Source organism: Anas platyrhynchos, chromosome 6, assembly GCF_047663525.1.
Source record: "Anas platyrhynchos isolate ZD024472 breed Pekin duck chromosome 6, IASCAAS_PekinDuck_T2T, whole genome shotgun sequence".
Taxonomy (NCBI): Eukaryota; Metazoa; Chordata; class Aves; order Anseriformes; family Anatidae; genus Anas; species Anas platyrhynchos.
Genome location: NC_092592.1, coordinates 35,245,199 through 35,264,876, shown reverse-complemented (window position 1 = coordinate 35,264,876; position 19,678 = coordinate 35,245,199). Strand labels below are relative to the sequence as shown.

The following is a 19,678-nucleotide window of genomic DNA, read 5'->3' as shown; positions in this document are numbered from 1 at the left end:
AGTGTCTGGTATTTCTTCTGTGGATTGAAAATACTTCAGTTAGCTTTCCAAACTGTAAATTTACCCATCTGTAGCTGAAGCTCCTATTAACACATGGAACTTAACTTCTTTCCTCTCAGAGAAAGTTAAGCTGCCCTGCTGGAATTGAACCAGTGACCTAAGACAGGAAAGGATTGCTTACAACTCAAAACATCGCCGAGTAACACAGCCTGTAAAAGCAGACATGGTTCTCAACTCTGAAAGGCACTTTTCACTTCTAAAGACATTTGGGTATCCAGGTTTTTGTTATCTGCAAGGAAAACTTCCCACTCTCCAGGTTTTGCTGGCAAACTTTCCGCACCTATTCAGATGATGCGATTTGTGAATTGTCTTGAGACACACCGACAATTGCAAGCTGTGAATAGCAGCGCTATTAATATGCTAGTCAGGACTACCATTACGGCACAAATTATGGGGCGAACCGAAGGAAGTTTGAAGTGCAGACTGCTGAGCACTTCAAAGAAACCAGACCACAGCCCTGCCCCGGCACACATCCTGACACGATCACATCTTTCCGATATCTGTTGACAAACTTTGGCTAATGTTTCTGCTTGCCGAAAGGTTTTCTGCCAATACAGCAACATATTGCAGATAAAACCTAATGAGCTGAGTTTAACAAAAAAATGCCATGTGGCTTCCTTGCAGTGATGCCCATCTGTCGGCTTAGTGAAGCAGCAGCGTGCTGCAGCTGTACCGCTTTGCTTTTTATCAAATCAAAATAAAGCTGTGCACCCCAGAGTCAGGTATGATAAACAGGCCAGCAAATTGCCTTACACGGGTATCATACAGCTCCTTATCTGTCTCACTTTTCAGAGCGGCGTAACCAGATGGCTTCTAACGGTGGGGGAAATTTCCTCCGTTATGTTTCTGGCATTGAGCTGGAGGGATGTAGTCCAGAAGTCCACCACCAAAACAACAGATATTTAAATTGGACTGGGACTGAGATTACAGCCTGCAAACAGAACTTTTGAAATTGAAGCAGATTTCATTAATAGCGAAGGAAATGCCTATTTAGAGTGGGTCTGGTGGAACAAAAAGGATGCAAAACAATGAAAAAAAGAGTCTTTGTGAGCAGCCTCATGGAACAATGAGGAGGTTGGCCTTCCTCCAACCTCCTGGCCGGCTGGTGCAAAGCAACTGGCCTTCCCACACCTCCCTTATTTATCACGGGGTCTGGAAACAGGCAAGACTTCCCTGGCCACTGGGTGGTGGCTGGCAGCATCCTCTCCTGGCAGGTCCCTCTGCAGCCGCGGGTGCAGGGGAGAACAGCCGCTCTGCGGTGGTTGGAAGCATGGCCATAAAGAGGGCTTGGGGATACGGAGCATCTGTCTGCGACAGAAATCCCTGCTGAGAGCAGGATGTCACAGGCTAAAGGCTTCAATTTCTCCCAGCTCATCTTTTTCCTGGTTCATTTGGCAGACCGATCTGAAGTGTAAAATGTGAAAGGAGTTTGTTCTTCCTTTAACCGGCCAGTAAACAAATGCATTGGTGCTTTTCTCTAATCAGTGGCTTTGGCATCGATTCCAGGTTTGGGGAACTGTCAGAAAGGTTCAGGGAAAAGCAGTTCTTGCTTGGTACACGGGGAGTAGAAACTTTGTTAATGCGTGTGCCATGCTTTTGTGGGTGGGTTTGAAGTTCACTTGTTTCTAGGTCTGCAAGCCAAATTCCTCATTTACTGCCAATGTGTACACGAGCCCCTTCTATTGCTGGGAACACGTCGCAGATTTGCGTGAGTTTGTGCTGTCACCAAGAGAAAAGTATGAAACGGAGCAGATTGTTACCAAATTATCGCTGCTGATGAACTTTTTCAGCACATTACATTTGTGCTCATGTAGACTTCTCTGAACATTTATGTTGTAAGCATGTGTGCCTACAGGTGTCTGCTCTGTGGGTTGTCAATCACACCAACGTTTTAAAGGCTAAACCCTGAAGCTTCTCAGTTGTGAGTGCTCAGGCTAAACAGAAAATAAAAATGTCATCTTTAGAAAGCCAGCTGAAGGGAGGCAGAATTGGCAACTTTAGCCCCCAGATCATTAAAAAATTATCTGAATCTACCATCTTACTAACTATTTACATTCATGTACCTTTGTTTGTAGGCAGGAGCCTCCTTTTATGCACAGACACCTGACAAAGCTGAGGAGAGCACCTGTCTCTGAGGAGAGCACTACATGCCTCAGGAAAATGTGCCTATGTTGAAGATAAGCAAAACATTATTAAAAAACTATAGAGATGCTGAAGGTTGGTGCTGAGACAAAAACCTAGCACACCTCATTCTTGCTCTTAAGACATTTCAGGGCTGTGAATATTGTGTACTGGGGTCATTTCTTGCGATGGTGAAGGCTGTATGCACATGATCTAGATGAGACAGGACAACCATATGATCAATGTCAGAATAAGGCAGCCCTAATTCACGGTCTTCTCTTCATCGTATTGTGGCTGCATCCTGTAGATATAAGAAAATGAGCACGCACTTCTGAAAAGGCTGTCAGAATTAACATGAAGAGCATTGAGCTATGTACAGTGTAGTGAAATCTGTTTCCAATTCTGTCCCATTTCTTATGTTCTTCAGGATGTATCTTTTTAACTCTTCTGCACTTCACCCCTGAGCAGTAAGCTGTATGGAAATCCTTCCTAAGCAGCATGAAGAACATAGCAGAAAACCACTTTCTTTCCAGGATGCTGCGATTTGCCTAAAAGCGTGTTGAACAATTTGACTTTCTTCCTGGTATTTTATTCATGACTGCATTTTTTTCCTTTTAGCCAAGCTGTAGTTGAGATGAAGAATGAACAAGATGGCTGAGTTAAATATAGCGCTGGGGCTGAAGCATAACAGACTGTCCAGGGCTCCAGTCGTAAAAGAAGAAAGAAATTACTTCAGAGAGGATTAAGCTTGCTCTTGCTATAGAAGTTGTACATGATGTCAAAGAGTGGAGAGTGCTGAACAGCATGCTAGGAAAAGGAAAATCCTAGGATGCTGACCCAGAAAATTAACACGCTGCTCGGTGGTTAGCTCAAAATGGAAGAGGAGTTTCATGACTTTTTCCCAAACTAGTGACAGCTGTGACAAAGCTGGACAATGGAGTTACAACTCCAGCTTTGTTCTGACTATGTGTGCGTGCCTGTGGGTAAGGAAAAATCACTGCTCAGCTGCAGGATGCCCCAGAGGGAGCGAGCTGCAGGGTGAGCACTCTGCGGGCTGGGCTAAAGCAAGAAGTAGAGCCAGGCTCCCTGCCCCTCTTAAACTCCCAGGAGTAATGCTTGCCCCACACCTCCTAGTATTAGGAGGCATGGGAATTACTCCTAGAATACATGAGACACTCAAATGGAGGGAAGCATGAAGTCCCTGGATGATGTCTTTGGATGACGTCCCTGACCCTTTCCTTGTCCCTGATGTCCTTGGATGATGTCTTTGGCTCTTTGCAGGGCAGATGTCTGTGGATCTGCTGTGGACATCATGCCATAGCCTCAGGACCAGCATTGCTCATTGATGGGTTTGCATCCTTACCCATGTTGGCAATATTGACCTGTCCAAGTCCCACAAAAAGAGCTGGGCTGCCCCAGACAATGAGCAGAAGGAGCTCATGAACCAGTTGGGTCTGAGAGCTGGTGGTCAGGAGGCCCAGGGGCTGTGTCTGTTGCCACATCTCCATCCGCCCAGCATCTGCTGGCTTTCCAGAGTGGCGGGCACACAGGGGATCTGCTCACACTGCTGTCCTCCTCTCTATGAGAATGTAAGTGCCCCTTCTGTGAAGGGAGGGATGAAAGAAAATTGTACATTAAGAGCATTCATTTTTCTATTGATTAAACTAACCCGAAAATAGTGGTGATTAACAAAATGTTTCACTGAAATATGTCCAATTCCTTTCTCTGTGTAGAAGCCACTATAGTAAAATGCTATTTATGCTGAACATAACATAGTCATCATAACACCCATGGAACAATTTAACCCACATGTGCATTAGCTTCTAGAAAATCATTCCCCTTCAATACTCACCTTTTGTGGGGAAAAGGAGCTGCTGGACACTGGTTTAATTTTAATTTGTGCGTCTTCAAATCTACACTAAAGCCATTTGCCCATGGAGTTTCATGCCTTTTATGAGGAATGACTGACTGGAAAAGAATGTGTTTCACGTTTAGTGACCCTGAGCATTAGAAATGGGTGAAGAATTGATTTTTTGGTTTGCTGACCAAGCTAAGAATGTGTGAGGAAAATGTCTGTGGATTGATCTCCCTCTCAATCCCCTCTCCAAGTTTTTAACTTTCCCTCAGATACATAAAATAAAAAGCCAAAAAAAGATTGTGTTGGCCCAAACATTTCTTTGATATAGAAAAAAATACATTCTGAAAATGTGAAAATGAATGGTCTGGCATGTTTTTATCAGGAAGAAACAACAACAACAACAACCACAACCAACCAAACAAAAAACCTCCACCAGCAACACTGTGTTTTCCAGTGTAAACACTGGAATCTGTGAACTAGGTCAGTTGACCAAGCCTGCACTGTTTTATTCCCTGTACTTTTGGGAATAAGTAAGGTCTGATCCCACACTCCAGCAGCTCATCAGTAGTGCCAGCTCATCGAGAAACTGGGACAATGTGTGCAGAATCAGTACCCAGTTCTGCTGGGCTCCCAGAGCCCTGGCACCGCCTTGTCCTCAAGGGAACTGAGCAGTCACAGCTGCCTTGTCCCTGTTCACTTTGCTCCTGAACACCTCGTGTTGGTGCAAACCAGCAGTAGCTTCAAACACAAGAGGCTAGAATCTGATCCAATAAAGAGACCGCTAGTTGCTTGTTCTTTAAAAAAAATTAAAAAATCAAATTTTGAGTTTTTCAGTGTAACCTCAAAACTTCTCAAACATTTTTAAACATAGGAAGGAAAGGGGTTTGACCTGTTTGCAAGAATTCATCTGAAACCAAGTTAGGTATCTGTAGATACTTAAATGCCTCATGGTCATAGTCAGGACTTCCTCATGGTTTTGTGCTTGTGGATTTCATCATTATACTTCTATTTGTTTTTAGCTTAGAAAGGGTGGTACAACTGTATATGAGGCTGTTATGTTTGCTCTCAGATAAGCTGGAATATTTTATAACATTTTCTGGTCAATTTTCCAGTCCTATGTCAGTTAAATAAACTTTCTGTTGTTAGCAACAGAAAGCCCAGGCCTGCAATGGCTCTGTGTTACGCTACCTCTTTGCTTGTTGCCCCAGAAGATGTTTTCCATTGCCTCGGTTCTATTTATATGAAAGGCCATTATGCGATATATTTTAGGAGCTTTTCCATGAAAGACTTTGGAAAGTTTGATTCTTGGTTATTGAAAGAGGAGGTGTTGAAAACAAGTGCTCTGAAAGCCAAGAAAGTCAAACCTGGAATGTTTCACAAGGATGAAGCTGCTTGATTTTAAGAGCGTTATCTCTCTTTTACCTGCTTTTGTGTGCTGTCCAGTCTGGTAGTCTTTGGAAGGGAGATGCTATTAATTGGAGAGAAGGGAGAAGCATGAGTGAAAAACGACCTTCCATCAAGCAAGAGCTGTGGGATGTTACCTACGTTTGCCCCATCCCTGCATAATTGGTTAGAGCTGTGTGATTCTTCCTTTTTCTCTGAATGTGTTCTACTGTTTTTGCATTTACTCTTGTTGGTGTTGGAGCATGAAGGAGCACAATGAAACACTAAATAATATGAGGTCAAGGAGTCACTCAATGGAATTGATAGGAGGTAAACAGAGCAAATGAGTATAAACCAGCTGCAAAATGAACAGCGGCTGGAAACTGGCAGAGAGCTTTTAGGCATTAGAGGAGTAAGGCACTGCAACAGATGCTACAGGCTTAATTAGTTTAAGGAGAGAGTTTGATCAATTTATGAGCAATTTTACATGGAAGAGCTATTTCCGAGAGCAGGAGTGAGTCCCAGCAACCTAGAAGGCCTCTTCCAGCACTAGCATATTTCTCTCACAGGTAGAAACACATGCAGTAATGTTGCCAGGCACAGTTTAGGGAGCTTAGGGAGGAAATTATCCTTAGGGAGGACAGGAGTTTCATGTCTGACCCACTTCTACTCACAATTTTTTGTTGCCTCAATGAATTAGAAATGTCTGCTTCCGTGCTGTGAGGGAAGAAGGTCAGAAGGACAGGTGGGCACATCCTGCTTTGTGGTTGCATGTTTGGGGCAGGGCAATGTGCTTGGCAGCACGGTCGGTGGAGTTTCAGCACCAGAGGCCTCCAATTCTGGTGGCACCTGCCATAAAAGACTGGTTAGTCTGGAAAAAATCCTTGAAACAGGAGATGAAGCGGGCAGGTTGGGGTATGCCTCTCAGGTTCAGGATCTGTGCTGAACCCTAGGCCAGGATGAAAATAAGCTGTTCCCTACAGGTGAGCCTCTGCAAACAAGCAGCCATGCTGGGAGTGATGTGTTAAGAGCATGTAGTGCCTGGAAGAGCGTAGCCCTGTAGTTCTCTACAGGGAAAGAAGAAGATCCAGTACAGGAGATTTATTATCTGGGTTAAATGTAAAGCATCTTGAGTAAAAAGGGAATGAATGCCAAGGGGTTAGTAAATTTTGTGTAGACAGTCCCTAGGCTGTCTGCCTCAGCTACACAAGGTGTATCAAACAAAAACCTGTGAGCACGTAGTCCCGTAGGATGCAGCAGCTCCGCTGGCTGTTGAGAGCTCAGCTCGTTGCTCAGCATTACCACGAGGGCTTGGTGGGGAGCACGCTGAGGAGGGCCGGGACTGCTGCAGAGCTGGCAGGGGAGGCCAGGAGTCTCCAGCACTGACAAGCCCTGCCTTTTGTTACGAGAGCCAAAAGCGTCCAGCTCAGGAAGAAACAGAAACCAGTGAAGCAAGACAAAGATGTAATCCATTGTGAAAGAAAAACCCTGTGTCCCAGAGAAAACACGTTGCATCACACGCGCTGGCAGAGGCTTCAGGTTGGCCTAATTTAATCAAATATTCATGTTGTGGCTTTCCCTCCTCCCCCTGCGATGGCAGCTGACATCGATCACTGAAAGCCTTTGACAGAGAGATTGTCCTTGTTGAGTCTGGCTTCTATTGCAGCGTCCCCCTCAGCAGCACCACTTCACACCCTTATAGATCTGCACGTTTACTCCTGTTATCCAAGCCAAGGAGCCTTCAGCTCTGAAGATCTGCTGTCTCACGACCAGTCTGTGTGTGCCCATGTTGATTTGAACACGGAGCACATCCAGTGAAGCCTACTTCGACAATACTGATATACCAGTATTAACACGTCGTGGCACCTTGTGTACAGCTGGCAAGTGTGGCACTTTCTAAGAGCTAAAAAAAAATAAATGCATTTATGAAATTCTATGTTATTGGCTATCCTCTATCTTGATAGTTTTGTTCTTTCTTGTTACGCAGAATCAAATTGTGTGCCTGCAGAATTTGATAAAGTGTAGCACTTCACACATCTGCAGCTGCCTAACCTGATTACAGTAGTTTAATTCTGCTTGATATCAATCAGCTCCGTACACAGTAAGATTAATTATCGCTGTCACTTTGTCAGCTCTGTAATAAGAAAACATAGATTCTGAATGGCAGATGCAAATTTGGTGGGAACGAGAAGAGTGAATTTGCCTCTCTCCCTCCCCGGAGTGGGAGACAACCTCGGAAAGGTGAGCTGACTGGGAGGTGATGTGCAGCCCAGAGCTGGGATTTTCACCTGCTCCGGCCCTGTGCTGCAGCTGGGGGCCTGTTCATACCGAAATCGATACCTCTGTTCTGTCAGCACTCCAGAGCATTTCCAAATTGCTTTTACCCACTCAGACTTACTTTATTTACAGGTATGCAGTGGTAAGCAAGGAAACTAGCTGATCCCAAATGCTCATTGCGAGGAGACTGTTTGTGCTATATGTTTGGCTCTCCTACACTGTACCTCTTTATAGAGATTTACACTGATTCAGAGTGGGTGTAAAACGCTGCCAGATCAGAATGGCAACGGCTTCCACCTGCTCTGTGCTGCTATAAATGGCTGCACAGGAAACTTGGACTGAGAAGCTGCCTGCTGTTGCAGAGGTGACAGACATAGCTGTTATTTTTGCCTTGTTATTGTGCACTGGCATTCCAATGTAAAAGCCTTGTTGAGTTGCAAGTTAGAGTTTAATTTCCCTGATTCTTTGCTGGTACGAGGTAGCTTGTAGATGAGGGAGAGCACCCACCAGCTGCTGTAACCAGCAGGGGGTGTGCAAGGCTCCGACCTGGGAGCTGTGGCAAACTTCACTCTTCCAGCTTCATCCCCGGAATAAGGAATGGGGCATGGATCAGGGAAAAAAGCGTGTTTTTTGGTGGGCGGCAGTTAAAGAGACAGTCATAACCTTTTCAGCCTAAATCTCCCCTTCCAAGCCAAAGTTAACCTTGGAATAGAGAACTGGGAAAGGAACAGCCAGTTATTTCATGATAATAGTGAAGTTTTCTAAACACATCTCGTCTTTCTGGATTCGTGTTCTCTCTTTTCCTTCATCATCCTTCTTCATGAAGTGACACAAGGTCCTCACACTGTGGGGATTTCTGCTCCACTGGGTCTTTACTCCCTAGTTTGCAGGTAGAATGGAGTAGGCACCAAAACGGGCCACAGGTATTGCTGTTTTCTTTGCTTGAAAAGCTGGTGAGTACATGGAATCACCTACACAAAGAGACCAGGCAGCCTTCTGGAGACCCAAACCTTGCATGTATTTGTAGTGAGATGAGATGGGGCCACCCATCTGTGGTAGGATGCCACAGTGCCTCTCCGTGTAGCTGGGCTAGGCTCACCGAGGTGTTTTCTTGGAAGCTGATTCAGCTTGGCCTTAGAAGTACACTTGCTTGGGCAGAGCTTCCAGGCTGAGCTGTCAGGAAACATACTGAAGAGAAACAGGCTTAAAAACATTGTATGACAAATGGTGTTTAACCTAGATCAGTTCTTTTTCCCCTTCTGCTGAAAGCCCTCTAAAGCGTCAGATGGGGAATTGAATAAAGCACAGCTAGTGTTTCCACCAGGAAATATCAGATCGGTTGTAGAAGAAATGGTGAACAAGGCTATGAGCTGCCTAGGATGTGTCTATACAAAGCCAGGAGCAGGACCGAGCTGTCTGTCTGTCCTCACACAAAATCCTCCTCAGCCTGCAGGAAGCTGTGCCTGAATAAGGCAAAAGGGAAAAAAAAAGTATCATGCATAATTCCTGTTTTATTTCTTTAATATACAGTGCATATATCATTGCAGTGGCGGGTGGGTCATTACAGCCTACTGAAGAGCTGCCTCCAATATATCGCATACATGAGAGGCTGATATTATGGGAACTTTAATGCCATATGATGATCCCCTGGTGTTGTTTGTCACATTCCTGTGTTAAATTGATTTGATGTTAAAGCTCACTGCTGATGGCTGTATCTGCCACGCCGGGTAATTCACAGCGTCCTTCTCAGCGTTTACTTCTTCATGTCACACATTTAGGGAGAGTGAATGATGATAAACTGCAGGAATATATTTAACCTTAACTGTTATTAAATGATCGGTCTTCTCACTGTTTCAGCTGTCAGTGGCCAGACAGATACTTGCTAATGATTTCTGCTTTTAAAGGATGTGTTGAAACTCCTGAAATTCATCAGGGCGGTTATTCATGCCATCACAGTGACATTTTTATGGCTGTAAAAAAGGGCAACTAGAGTGTGTGTGGATAAGCAGTGCGTTCCTTCCCTGCTATGGGATTGCCTTCCTGTATCGACTGTCGAGTTGTTGAGCTGGGTGCAGGGACGAGACCAGCAATGTCTCTTTGCTGCCTCTGTTTTGAAGATGAATTGTCTGGCCTGGGAAGACTCACGTGGGCAGCAGGGCCCTGCTTCAAGAAGCCAGGCCATGAGGTGTGCTGAAGGGGAGCTGTAAGGTTTTGATGGCACTCCTCAAACGCTTACGCCAATTTAAGCCTCAGGTAATGTTTCTGTGAAGAGCTGACATCGGTGGCATTGCTAAAATCCTGTCTGCTTGCAAATGCCAAAGAAAGTTGTGATCCCTGGGGGTGGCTGGATGGGACAGCAGGAGAGGGCACTTCTGCTGGTAGCCCCGCAGCTGCCCCTGCGCACAAGTTTCTGAGGCTGCCCGAGGTCTCTGCTATTGCTCGGTTTGTCCATTGACAGAGCAGCAGCTCACAAAAGCCATTTGTACATCCTTTCTCTGCTTCTGGTGTTAGGTGCCACAAATGTGCTTGTGGAAGTGGGTTTAAATCAAAAAATGAACATAACATTTTTTTTTTCACAGATGTTTTGAATGAATTAGCTGAAACTACAACCTTGTGTTGTCCTTTGCTAGAGCTGACAGTAATTGTTTTCATGGTGGGGCTGTCTGTCAAGCGGTAGAGAGACCTCTCATCTCTTTTCTCTGCAGCTACAGAGGACTAATTTTCACTTTTGATTTAGTCTGGGCTTGAATAAGTGACCTGTCTGCATGGGAAGGACTTTTCCAGTTGCTGCAGTTGCTCACTTTAGAGTGATTTTGATCTTGTTTCCTTTGATGCATTCCTACTGCTATTCTTCTCTTAATGACGCTTATTCAGTATTTTTCTTAAACACCTTGCCTTTACAGAGAAGCTCCTTGATACAAATCAACCATTGTTGTATTAGGGAGATGTGCAAAGCAGTGACTGATACAGCAGGGCAAACTAATGGCTCAAAACCAGAATCACTAAGGAGTATAGGTCCCTCTATTTTTTCTATTTTTTTTTTTTCTCCTCTATTATTTTCTCCCTGCTCAAAAAAAATCACACAAAGTGTACTTTCAATAGTGAAGAATACAGGAAGGGGAGGAGGCATTTATCACAGCAGCTTGAGTGCTGGAAAGGGACCATTTGAAAAGGACAGCGGATGAAAAGCCATGAATCAATATTTCTATGTGCCTTCTGCTGCTGTTTATTTGAATCCATTTGTTTTGCTGACATATTTCCCATGTGGCTGGAAATGCTATTTCCTTTGATAACATCAGCAATTGATGTGTTGCATTTGCTGTACAGCTAGGTGTATCCTAGGCAAAGGGACATCTCTCTGGCTCTGTGAGTGTTTGGTGTTTTAAAAAAGCAAGTACACGTTGACTTTTATCACTTTCCTCTTCCAGCTGTGTATCCCTGTGCAATAGGCACTGGGTTCTGCTGCTGGGTGGTGCCTTTCTCACAGGGACTGAGCTGACAATGAGCAAATGGCTGTTGACCAAGGGCACACCATTATTTTAGTTGCATGAGAGTTCTGGGATTTAACGTGATGCAAGGTCTCCTGGAATGAATGCCTGGGAGGTCTAGCAGGTCTGCTGCTGATCCTGTGTGCAAGAGTGCATGTGGAGAGGACGTTATCAGCAGAGAGCACTTCTACAGGTTTTCAGGGCTGGAAAGGACCTCTGTGTTGTGAGCCAGCATGCATCACCCGCTGACAGGTTTACTAAGTGAAGAAGCTTGTAACAGATAGTCCACTGCTCCCTTCACTGGCCACAACCCCTAATTACATACGTTCATTGTTGAAAAATTATCCCTGAAGCCTAATCTTTTTCTGTTTGTTGATTGCAGTGGTGTAACAAGTGTGCATCAGTCTAATACGTATAAATTTAGTCCAATATTGTTTAAATATAAACCCTCAAAATGCAAAGGATTATAAAAGATGAAATATTTCAGTAGGAACTGATATGCTCACAGCTGGAATAATGGAAAATTAATTTTATTATGATTATATATGTAGGGTATATATAGAAATATATTAATATTATATATAGGTATAGGTACATACAAGCTGTAGGCTGGTATTTCAACAAATCTGCAACTACTATGAGAAAATAAAAGGCAGATTTTGTTAAGCTGCAAAGTAGGCTTTGTTGTAAAAAAGTAAGAGGAGGTGATTTCTATTTTCCTGTCTTCCTTTCAGTACTTGTTCTGAGATGATGTCACTTCTGCTAGAAGCTCTCCAGCTCCTGCAGGAGTGATTTTAATGAATGAAATATTGCTTTTTGTAAATATGCTTTTACATTTATGTAGAAAATGTACCTTGGTCTCTCTCATCATCATTGGTATGTGGAAAAAGCAATTATATTCTCTTTCAATATTCAGCAGGGAAGGAGAAGCTTTCCAGTGAATCACAGCACAGAACTATTTACGCTTTGGGGGGAGTAGAGAGGGGAGGGGAGTGGAAATAGAAAACATTTCCTGTGCTTTGCCTGTTTTCAGTGACCTAGATTTTTTTCTCGTAGCCTCTCCACAGCTACCAGAATATCCATTTTTCTTTTTATGTTTTGTTTTGTTCTCCTACTCTGGCACCTGCAGCAGGTGATTTCTGTGCTCTTTGAGCAAGGGATCAGTAAGTGGAGAAGAGCACATTCTTTCTTTGTAAAAACGTGCAGTCTTCTATAGTTTTTCCTATTCAAGAGCCGCTCGAAAGAGCATACCTTTCAAATCTAATTCCTGCTATTCAGGAGGTGGTGCTGAACAAAGCAGAGGCTGAATACTTACCTCTTCAAGGGAACTCTTCTCTTTTTATCATGAAGCCGGCTGAATTCCAGCTCGGACTGGCTGCTCTTTCTGCTTTTTGAAAGATGAAGAGGCAGATACTGACATAAAAGTATACAAACCACCAGGCGCCAGTCGCCATTGACTTGAGTCTCACTGCACGCATCGATATGGGAATTGTCAGTCTGTTGCTTCCGAACCATGAGGGTGTGGAAACAGATAAATAACCTGGTTCAGTGTGGTTCAACTTCAGGAGAACGCTCCTATCACCTGAGCTGTTCTTTTTATCTTGTCCACAGCTACTGAGGAAATAGCACAGAGAAGCCGTGTTGCTAGAGCACGGCCTCGTCTAGAGCCCTGGGCCCTGGGCCTGCTCCTGACTGCCCACAACATGCACCTGCCCAAAAGCCATTCTCTTTTGACTTGTGAAACCAAGTTTTGTTCCTGGATAAAGCAGGGCACCAAAGTCACAACGGGGAGGGACACAGGCTTGTCACGCCTGAGTCTCGCCTCCGAAGAACCAGAACATGGAGGGGATTCACACCCTGACCTGGGAACTGGGGAAGGCTCTGGGGACACACTAGAGATTTCCCAGAGAGGTCACGATACCACCTTTATTTATTTATCTGCAGAAATTTGGAATGTTTGGGTCCAAGGGAACTGTTTATTTTGAACTTATAAATTTACCAACCAACCAGTTTCTGGCATCCAACTCATCAATGCAAATTAGCAGCATCAGCTCATCGCAATGTGTTGCAGGTTGATGAAGTTCTGTGAGCTTTTCCCAGCAGTTCGTGAACACACTGGATTATGAGCACAAGGGAGGGTAGTCTTGTGGATGTAGCCTTCCCTAGCACTATCTGAAGCATGTTCTCTTAAACAATATTTGACAGGTGAATGCAATAGACAAAATATGATCCTAGTGTGTATATGGAAAGCAGATGCAGTAAACTGCGTTCAGTGGCTCAAGAGGGGAAAGCTGCTACAAAGCCTGACATAGAAGATAAATTATGAGGTGCTATTTCTGGCCTCTGGTGGGAAAAAAAAAGATGGGTGATGGAAAATTGACCTGAAAACAATCACGTTAAATGATTTTGGTATTGTATAGGTTAGAGATGTGCTGCATTTGCACTGTCGGATGTGTCCAGAAGCTGACCTAATTCCCCTGATATTTGTCACACAGGCTTTTCTTTACCTATTTTGCTTACAGAAGAAGCATTTAAAGGGAACTTAGAGTAATTTTCTGTCTCTGAAGCTACCCAACTAGAGAAGCTACTTACTGACTTTTTGTTTTATTTTATTTTATTTTTTATTTACTTTTAAGTAACAGATTGCTAAATATATAATTTGCTGTAATTCTGCCAATTCCTCCTTAGTGATATATTTACTTTTTTTTTTTTTTTTTTTTTTTTTTTTTTCCAACTTCTTTATTAACTTCTTTGATAAGAAAACACATAAAAGCTCACCTACAATATGGTAAGTCTCATTACACCTCAACAGAGAAGTGTTGAAGAAAGTTATATGAAAAATTGGTTAAATTCAGCTGAGATTTCTTCCTGTAATAAGAAGCCTTCCTTGTGCTTTTCTTAATTATGCATTACAGCAGAGAGTGTTGTAGTAAAATTTTCACATGCCTGAAGCCTCAGTAATGAATACACATAAGGAGAAGTGATTTGTTTATTTTCCCATGCCCTATTATTCTCTGTAAATAAAGCTTGTTTTGTTTATCTTTGCTCCTGCATTGTTTTCCATTCACTTTGTTGTTTTGTAGCATCTTCTTTTTGACTTTGATCTTTGGATCCAGCATTTTTAGCTGGTGTATATCAAAGAAATTGCACCATTGAATTAAGCTGTTTAAGAGCTAAGTCCCTCTGTTCTAGGCTTAAGCATATGTAAAACTTGTAGAGTTTGCAATGTAAAGCATCAGGAATGCTATGATAGCTCTGCTGCCACTATAATTCTGCCAACAAAAGTTGCCCTAGAAGGAAATATGACTTAGAAATTGCTGTTTAACAGAAAAGCACTTTTTTTTTTTTCTTTTACTGTATTAAGATGAAAGAGTATTGTCTTTGAATTCTGCTTTGACTTCAAAGAAGATCTCTACAAAACCAAGTGAATAGGGCTCTGACTTAGAAATAAAATGTCAGGAGCAGCTTGCAGGAAGGACAGGAGCAGAGAAACTACTTGTCCTGAAGTGTAATCTGTTAATGTTGCTTATTACCATGGCACAACCACAACAGGAATGGATCAGATATTTTTTGTAGCACCAGAAGATGACATTTGAAGGGTACTGGAGTTTTAGGAATCCTTTAAAGGCCTCCTTCTCCTTCGGTTCTCATTGCAGGGGGATGGCACTGTGCCCCAGAAAACAGGTAAAGGAAGGAGATAACGTAGTGAGCTGGGAGAGAAATCAAAGGCTCTCTTTGAAGTTGACCTTCTAGTTTGCTGTGCTGAGCTTATATGACTGACAGGAACGGAGGTGGGAGGAGCGCAAGTTAGGCTTGGGACACAAACCCTGGGTGGGTAAAGACAGGCTGAAGGGAAGAAATGGCTGAAGTAAGAAGAAGATTAGAGAGGACTGAGCAAGGAAACCAGGCAGGACGAGATTTTAATTGGTGAATGATGCCAAAGCTCTGGGTTGATTTGGGGGAACAAGGATGGAGCACTGACTGTGAAGTTTGATTAAGGCAGGGCCTCTTGCTGCTCTGGTAATAACAGTAATCATGTGGGCTAGAGGCTGGTGTCTGCCTGTGGCTTTGTTCCTTGGCTAAGAACACAAAAAATCTCTCACACTTCTTATTTCTGATTTAAGTTTGTCTGCAAAACCTCTTGCATTTGTATTATTCCTTTCACCCTAAAGTATTTCCCAGATGGGACAATTTGGCCGGCTGAGATATTGGAAGGGATCTGACCCTGACCAATGCAGAATGGAAAGCGAGGAGCGGCACCAGATCCACAGGGTACGTGGGTAGAGCTTCCTTTAAGTACTCGATTAAAAGCAAAGCAAGAAACCAGTCAGTAACTGCGATAACCAAAAAGAGACTCGTTAAAGCCTTCCCCAGCATGTCAGCTTATTGAAATTGAAAGTTTTAATGGACTGATATTTCCCTGCTTCTCATATTTATGGAAAGACAGCGATCCAGTTTAAAACTTAGACCTGGTGAATGCATTATTTTCCAGCAGGGGGAACTATGGATGCTGTTTTTCTGTTTCCAGAGAAAATACAAAGAATGAGGAAGTTGATATCCCCTATCTAATACAAAACAAAGACTAGGCGCCAGCTCTGTTGCTGCGTGCTGATGGTTCAGGCCAGCTGGATATGCGGTGCCCAAATTATTTCCAAGAATGTCTTAGATGTGACAGCAAAAAAAAAAACAAAAAAAAACCAACAAAACTGTGATGGGGAAAGCTTTCCTAGTATCTGATTGAAATCTCCTAGAAAGACTTATTTTTGAAACAGCAAAAGAAGCTCTGCCTGAAGCTTACAAGCATTTTGCAGGACTAATCATCAGAAGGCAGCAAAGCATTACTCTGTAGTGGAGCTCATACTTGTTCTCCTCCCCTTTATGCACTGCTTTTCTTGTGCAATTCTTGTTCCATCCTCCTTCCACTCCCTCAGTCTCCTTTCCCCAAAATTGTCTTGTGGCTATCACAAGGTATCCTAAACCCCCAGTAATCTGCCACTCACTACTAGTGATCGCACACATACAGCCGTTACTCAAGAAAATATCTGACTTCGAGTATTTCAGTTTTCCTGCTTTTTCTCACAAAACATCATTCCTCCGTGCTTCAGCCCTGCAGATGACTGGCTCCACCTCTAGGCGAATGACAGTTCACTTTGCAGGATGATCTGCCCATCAATGTTTATACTGTGGGTTTTTTTTTTTATTATTATTATTATTGTTGTTGTTATGATTATTAATTATTATTTTGCAAAAAAATCAAACTAGAATGTTTTGTTACATGGATGGTTCTTTGTAACCAGCACAATGCTGCTATTACACATAACTGGGGACAGTCTATAAAACTCCCATACATATATTTATGCCTACCTGTATTGGTAATGTCCCTTTAAAAAACAAGTTGCTCACTATTAAGAAAATCCTTTTTTTTTTTTTTTTTAAATGACTAAAATTGTTGTGCTTTTATACCCAACACATCTTTGTATTTGAATTCTCAGGTTACGAAGTGGAAAGGGGAACCTGGATACCTGGATCAAGATTTAAATCATAAAGAAATTAGTGCAAAAAAAAAAAAAAAAAGCATCGTCAGATTCTCAGAAACCATTACATGATGTATTCTATTATTTAGCTTTGTTTAACTGGAGCTGAAGTTTTCACAGACTCATGCATATTCTCTGAATACATTGGAAGAAAGAAATGAAATACTTAATGACACAATAAACAAATTGCTCTGAGAAGCCTTGAGTTTCATTTTGCTTTTAGTCAAGGAGCACTTGTTTGATAAATGGTGTGCTTTTAGAGGGCTTACAATAGCCTGCACACATGCGCAGAGACGTAGGATGGCAGAAGATTACCAGGAGATAATGGAGCAAGTCAAATGAGAAATCATGATGAAACGGCAGAAAATTTACATGCTGTTTTGCTTCTTCCTTTTGCCTTAATAAAACTGGGGCTGTCATGTTTATCGCCAAATGATACCCTATAAGTATGTGCCACTGGATGCACTTGTGTGGGTAATGACCTGCACAGCGCCGCCTGCCCCGGGGGAGCGTGCTGACATCTAACGCCATAAAAAACAGCCTCAGTGAAATGTCCTCTGCCCTCTTTTGCTGTGTTGAATTCACCAGTGCTGATGAAGAGCCTAAGCCTGTTACATGGGAAAATGGTGTGCTGTGCTGTCCTGGGAGCTCCAGATGGCAATGGCCCGGAGACACACAGTTCCTTGGTCCAGGGGTTTTAACCACACTTTTTGGACTGGCTGATGAAAGACTCAAGAAACAACCAAATCAATAACAGCCAATAGGCTTTATTTTTTAAGTGTGAGTTCCTTTTGATATTGACTTATAGGGCCGAATAGTCTGGGCATGTCCACAGTAAGAAGGATTAACTTGTATCACATGCCACAAAAATGCTTTCAGTGTGATTATGCTAAAACAATTGTGCTTTGTATCAGTGCTGTAAAACTGAATCCAACGGGCAAAATACATGGGCTGCAAAATTACAGGATACATTCGCCATCCATCTTTCTGCCTTTCTTCAGTCTTTTTCCTGCCTGTTCCCATGGGCTGAACCCAGAGCTGTCCTCACATCCAGGAGCTGAGCAACACAGACCTTCAAATAATTCCGTCTAATAGTTTTGGAGGGAAGGTAACACAGGGAGACCTGGCAGTGAGAGGTAACAGGACACAAAACGGCACAGGGAAGGGCTGAACCATCAGTCCTGAGCTCCTGGACAAAAGGGCAGAGAGTTTGTGGGGTGAGGGTGCAAGGTGAGGCTGGTCAGGGTAATTAAGTCCTATTAGTGCATGCAGGGCCTGCCATCAAGAACATATCACGCAGGGAAGGTGACCACTAGTGGAGAAGTAGGAAAAATCTCAGCAGTCACTGTGCTTTAAATATGTTGCTGACACTGGCGGCTGGGCAGAGAAAAGGGAGCCGGCTGGGAAGTAAATCTGCATTATAAACAGCTTCACGCAGTTCTGGGTCCTGATCTCATTGTGTCTGGAGAGGAGGAACGCAGCCTTATGTGCTGAAGGACATAAGCAGGTATACACGTAAACCTAATACATAAGTTTTCCATTTACCCTTGTACAAATTATCCCACGGAGGTTTTGCATATACCCCCAGGGTAGCCATGAGCAGAGCACAGTGTCCTCTATGACTTTTTTGTAGTTTCAGGGGGATATTTTTTGACTCTGGCACAACACAGGGATGAAACCACGTGTCTCTTCCTGTTTGTCCCCGATAATCTGAAGTTTCATTTAATTTCTCTTGAATTAGCATCTTCCACTAATACTTAATGTGACGTGCAAACATTTTCCTCTATGAATTTCTGTTTTGCTCTGTGCAACAGGAACATACCTATGTATGTTTCTTGTACATCACAGGGGTAGAAAGGACAAATAAATGCCCTGAAGCACTGTGTCTGGCTGTGACCAGCAGCTTGCACACTGCTGTTCCCTGGCTACATGGAGGGTGGGTGCTTCTCTCCCCCACCACGGCTGGTACTGGGCATCAGCACACCCCTGCTCTGTGGGGAGTGCGCAGCTGGGATTTCTTTACTTCTAAAATATGCTGCTTCTTTGGATTTCTTCTGCCTGTGGGAGATGGCAAGGATGATTTCTCTTTGTGCAGTTGATTTCAGCTTGTGCCGTGTTTCCTTCCTGCTCAGAAATCAATACTGCTGATAAAATGTGAGTCATTAAATCATAAAATGCCTTTAGTTCTCAAGGCCTTATCCCACAAGCTACGAGATTGTAATATAATGAGACAGATGTGTTTGCAGTCTGTATATAGTCAAAGAAATGGTAAGGGTCATCTCTCCACAGTCTGCCTTGCGTAGCCTGCACTTGCTCGAAAATTGTACACCGATCAGCTTGCCCTAAGTGCTAGTCACTGCTGGAAGGGGACTGCCACAGACTGCCAGGCTTCAGAGGGACGAGTGGTTCACTGAGCCTGAGCAGGTCACCTCCTGGACACTGCCAAAATACGTCTCAAAAATAACAGGCACTTGAACCTCCCTTGTTCATCCTCCATCAGTATTCTGCACAGGGATATCTTATTTGCCATGGTAAGAGCAACATTTCATGCTCCTCCTGACAGAGCACTGTTTAAGGATCTGCTTAGCATTTGTATTTACTTCTTTTCAGAATTATCTTCCTTTTTCCTACGGTGTTTAGTGCCAGAGCTATAAGTCTGAAAAGCATTTTACCTGCTGTGTTAGGACTTGATTGAAATCCCATTTAAATCAATGAAAATTTTCCTATTGACTTCAGTGGACTATGCACTTGGGAAATAAGGAAAAAAATGGGTTATTTTAAAATAAAAATTGTATTCATCTTATACTGTTTAGCATCAATAGCAGGAAGCATTGTGTATATCCTTTATTAATAGGCTTCATGTAACATTTACCTGCTACCTCCACGAGAGGAAAGGAAAAAGAAAACAAACAAGAGAAGGAGAGAAGAGAAGCTGAAGCAGATACTCATCTAGATAA

General features: G+C 43.2%; 1 long non-coding RNA gene across 1 annotated transcript in view; it reads left to right on the top strand.

Moving 5' to 3' along the window:
- The window catches only part of LOC140002753 (uncharacterized), a 32,932-nt gene extending 13,254 nt beyond the window's left edge, over positions 1-19,678 (top strand). Inside the window, exons 3-4 of the long non-coding RNA XR_011810153.1 lie at positions 15,360-15,459; positions 16,680-19,678. This is a non-coding gene — a long non-coding RNA (uncharacterized lncRNA). The remainder of the gene's footprint in view (positions 1-15,359; positions 15,460-16,679) is intronic.